Raw genomic sequence first — 5,048 nt, forward strand, 5'->3', positions numbered from 1 at the left:
AATCCACCTGCCAATGCAGAGGACGTAGGTTCAAGCCCTGGTCTGGGAAGATCCCATGAACCGCAGAGCAACTAAGCCCGTGCACCACAACTACTGAGCCTATGATCTCTAGAGCCCACGAGCCACAACTACTGAGCCCATGCGCCACAACTACTGAAGCCCCCATGCCTAGAGCCCATGCTCTGCAACAACAGAAGCCACCACTATGAGAAGCCCGTGCACTACAAATAGTAGCCCTCGCTCGCCGCAACTAGGGAAAACACGCGTGCAGCAACGAAGACCCAACACAGCCATAAATAAATAAATAAGTAAATGAAAGTACATTTGTTAAAATCTTTAGGGGTTTCCCTGGTGGCGCAGTGGTTGGGATGCGGGGGACGCGGGTTCGTGCCCCGGTCCGGGAAGATCCCGCGTGCCGTGGAGCGGCTGGGCCCGTGGGCTATGGCCGCTGGGCCTGTGCGTCCGGAGCCTGTGCTCCGCAATGGGAGAGGCCGCGGCGGTGGGAGGCCCGCATATCGCAAAAAAAAAAAAAGACTAATTTGTTTGAAAAATATTCCTGACTTCAATAAACTTGGTCTGATTATTTACATAAGTTGATCCTACAGGCCCTTTTATATTGGCTGCACTGCATGAAAAGACACTCACCATCACTAATTATTAGAGAAATGTAAATCAAAGCAACAATGAGGTACCACCTCACACCAGTCAGAATGGCCATCATTAAAAAGTCTACAAATAAGAAATGCAGGAAAGAGTGTGGAGAAAAGGAAACCTTCTTACACTGTTGGTGGCAATGTAAATTGGTGCAGCCACTATGGAAATTAGTATAGAGGTTCCTCAAGAAACTAAAAATAAAGTTGCCATATGATCCAGCAATTCCACTCCTGGGCATATACCCAGACAAAACTATAATTCAAAAAGATACATGCGCGGGTGGGGCGGGGCCGAGGGCGGGGCAACTGAGGCGCTGCGTCACTCGGTGCAGTCGATGGTGCATGTGGGGGGTGGGGCGGGGGATTGCCTGGCCGCGTCCCCAGGGTCACGTGGTGTGCAGCACGCAGAGTCCTTCAGTCGGTTGGACCCGGAGCGGAGCAGCCGGAGCGGGGCTGTGAGTAGAATAAAGGCAGCCTCCATTGATGACTGAAAATGACAAAGCATCCACCTAACAGACGAGGAATCAGCTTTGAAGTGGGAGGCCAGTTGGAAGCCTGGGACCAATTAAAAAACTGGTATCCAGCTCACATAGAAGATATTGATTATGAAGAAGGAAAAGTACTCATCCATTTCAAGCGTTGGAACCATCATTCTGATGAATGGTTCTGCTGGGAAAGTCCTTATTTACGCCCTTTAGAGAAAATACAGCTGAGGAAAGCAAGCTTACATGAAGAGGAAAGATCATCTGAATTTCAAATAAATGAGCAGGTCCTTGCTTGCTGGTCTGATTGTCGTTTTTACCCAGCCAAAATCACTGCTGTTAACAAGGATGGACAATTTTTATTAAAATGGTGACTGATCTCACTTAATATGGGGAAAATCAAGTCAAACTCATAGAAGAAAAAACTACAAGGATATACTGTACAGCACAGGTACCTACACTGTGAAATTTTATGATGGAGTAGTTCAGACTGTCAAACATATTCATGTCAAAGCTTTTTCGAAAGATCAGAATATTGTGGGTAATGCTAGGCCTAAAGAAACAGAACATAAAAAGTCTTTCATCATCTCCTGATAAAAGACAGAAGTTTAAAGAGCAGAGAAAAGCCACAGCCAATGTGAAGAAAGACAAAGAGGACAAAGCCTTAAAGACAGAAAAGAGACCCAAACAACCTGATAAAGAAGGAAAGTTAATCTGTTCTGAAAAGGGGAAGGTGTCAGAGGAGCCTTCTCAAGAACAAGAAGGAAGATAAGGAGAACATTTCAGAAAATGACAGAGAGTATTCTGGAGATGCTCAAGTGGATAAGAAACCTGAAAATGACATTGTGAAGAGTCCACAAGAAAACTTGAGAGAGCCAAAAAGAAAGCGAGGCAGACTCCCTTCCATAGCTCCTACTGCTGTGGATTCAAACTCTCAAACTTTGCAACCAATAACATTGGAATTGAGAAGACGGAAGATATCAAAAAGAAGTGAAGTCCCATTAAAACGTCCTCGGCTTGACAAAAATTCATCCCAGGAAAAGTAAAAAAACTACTCGGAAAACACTGACAAAGACCTATCAAGGAGACGGTCCTCCAGGCTGTCCACTAATGGGACCCACGAGATCCTAGATCCTGACTTGGTTGTATCAGATTTGGTTAATACGGTTACTACTGATGCTTTGCAAAACACATCATCCGGTACCAAGGAGTCTGAAGAAGAAGAAGCCGGGAACATCCTGATCTGCAGCTGTGGTGTCAGCCTTGGAAACAGCATCTGGCGGAGGGGAGATCTCATTCCAAACACATCCATGTCACTGAAGCCAAGAGCAGGGAGGAAGCCCCAAGCTATAGAACTTTGAACGAGGCGGTGGAGAAGCCTCTGCCCCTGCCCTTGCAGAAGCCCCGCACCTACTACCCTGCTGTGGAACAGAAGCTGGTGGTGGAGACCCGGTGCTCTGCCCTTGACGATGCAGTCAACCCCCTCCACGAGAATGGTGACGATTCCCACTCTCCGTGCCTGCGCTGGCCTCTAGAACAAGACAGGAGCAGAGGGGACAGTGACCCCAAACCCAGCTCCCCAAAGGTGAGGGAATATGTCTCCAGAAAGGTCCTACCTGAGGAAGACCCCGCTCGGAAGCTGCTGGACAGAGGCGGAGAGGGGTTGCTGAGCTCCCAGCACCAGTGGCAGTTTAACCTGCTGACGCATGTGGAGTCTCTTCAGGATGAAGTTACGCATAGGATGGACTCCATTGAGAAGGAGCTGGACGTGTTGGAGAGCTGGCTGGACTACACTGGGGAGCTGGAGCCCCCGGAGCCTCTGGCCAGCCTTCCGCAGCTCAAGCATTGCATCAAGCAGCTGCTGATGGACCTGGGCAAGGTGCAACAGATCGCACTCTGTTGCTCAACATGAAACTGGGCACCCCCACACTAATGGGGGAACAATCCTGGGGCACCTGCAGGAGGAGCTTCACGTATTTAAATAAATAAACCTAGCATGCCAAATGCACGTGACACTGACTGACTTCAGGGATCTGGGCAGGGGTGTGATGGACTTGGACAAAGAGGCCGTTTTGGCTGCTGGAAGGGAGGGCACTCTGATCTTGAAGCCTACCAAGAAGATAGCAAATAGACTCTTGGAATTCCCTTCTTCTGTGCACGTTGTTGAATGGAGAGTGAGTCTTTTTGCACAAACTTCACTTGAAATCGTGCCACTGATGATAAATGGAATGAGAGCCAAAAATGTTTAGTCGGAAACAGTTGTAAATTCAACTTGCAGCTTATTTAATTGACTTTTCTGTCAGGTTGGGGCACATGCCAAGCCTTCTGGTTTTCTGCCTGGCATGGATTTAGGCAGCAGGCATCATTTTCATTTTTCCAGCTTCGTGGGAAAGTCGTGACTTCACCATTCTGTGGAGGTTGGGAAGGAGCAGAGGCCTTGGCCACCCTGCCTTCTTAGAACTCTTCACTTTCTCACCACCTCTGTTGCATGACTTCATGGTACCGGGGACAAGTTTTGTATGCTTTCACCCCAGAATTGGCTGGGTTGTGTCTTTTGTAGCAGAATCCATACAGCCCGTGGAAGAAATAGAATCTCACTGTAATAAGAATCTAGGAGGAATTCCAAACTGAAGCAGGCAGGGTCTGGAACCCAAAGGACAGCACTTTCTACCCACTTCTTGACAGCTTACCAGTTCTATTTAATGTCCAACAAATGGTTCCCCCAAATTTGAACTCTCACTGTAAATATTTGTTACAAAGAATGTGGTTTGGGGAATTACCTTACTTTGTATTGTTGTAAACAAACCAGATTCTACATCTGCTGCCGCTTTTCTCCTTCCCCGAAGGGTATATGTTCAGTAGTTGGCATTTTCAGAATTGTTTTAATATACTTTAACACTTTAAATTTCCTGTTCGTATTATTTTGTGAGATCAAGGTGATTATGCTGCTTAAGGTCCAGGTACAGTTTGTACCTTTTGAGACAATATTTGTTACTCTTCCAGATTACGGTTCCACATGTAATTGTTTTGTTTTTCCTTACTAGGCAAAGTTAAAGAAAATGTTCCATGCTTTGAGGAGTGCCCCGTTTTACCATTTAGTTTTCCTATCACTAAAGGCAAAAATCAAAGCACATCTATCCATTAACACTCACAAGTTAATTATGGGTTTATGAATCTGTAATGTTATATGCTGCAAATATTTACTATGTAAACGTGAAGTAGCCAATATCTCAATAAGCAATGCGAGTATCTCCGGTGACCTTTGGGATGGTTAGGCTTTAAGGTACAGGTCATTGCGGTCACAAAGCCCTCTGTACCAAGATCTGTTTCAGGGTATGCTTTGTCTAGTAATTTAACTCACCATTTGATATAAAATGAATTTAGGACAAGTTAACCTGCTGTAGCTCATCCATCAGAGGGAATACATGTGGCTATGACATCTGTAATAAAGCTGACACAATTCCTCTGTAAGAGGTTGTTTCCCATTGCTAATATTGGTGTTTCTGGTGTGGGAAGAAACGCTCAAGGAGTATGCATGGCATCTATGTTTAGCATAATTTATCAGACGGCCACATTATAAGAACTGTGTGAAGCTTGTCTGAAAGGGGAAGAAACAGGATGATTTTCTGTAGCCACAACTGTGAGGTACGGTGACTTATTAGATTACTGATTTTTCTTTCCTGAAAACACATTTGAGCATAACTTCTGGGGAAGCTGTAACTTTAAGGGAGTCAATCTCATGTCTTTTTCAAGATGAAAGAAGAAACTGAGTTACCCTAATTTTGCCAAGTGGCCATTATTGAGTTTACTGTATGCTTTTTGTAAAGGAAATAATCCCATTTCACTCATTGTGACCTTTGTCCTTAGGGAAGCAGGGGGTGACTCCAAGTTCTGATAACCCCCGTGTGCTTCC

General features: G+C 45.6%; 1 pseudogene; it reads left to right on the plus strand.

The window, feature by feature from the left end:
• The first annotated feature begins 1,146 nt into the window (after positions 1 to 1,146).
• Positions 1,147 to 3,047, plus strand: LOC132525382 (PHD finger protein 20-like; annotated as a pseudogene).
• The last annotated feature ends 2,001 nt before the right edge of the window (positions 3,048 to 5,048 follow it).

This window comes from Lagenorhynchus albirostris, chromosome 9, assembly GCF_949774975.1.
Source record: "Lagenorhynchus albirostris chromosome 9, mLagAlb1.1, whole genome shotgun sequence".
In the NCBI taxonomy this organism is placed as follows: domain Eukaryota; kingdom Metazoa; phylum Chordata; class Mammalia; order Artiodactyla; family Delphinidae; genus Lagenorhynchus; species Lagenorhynchus albirostris.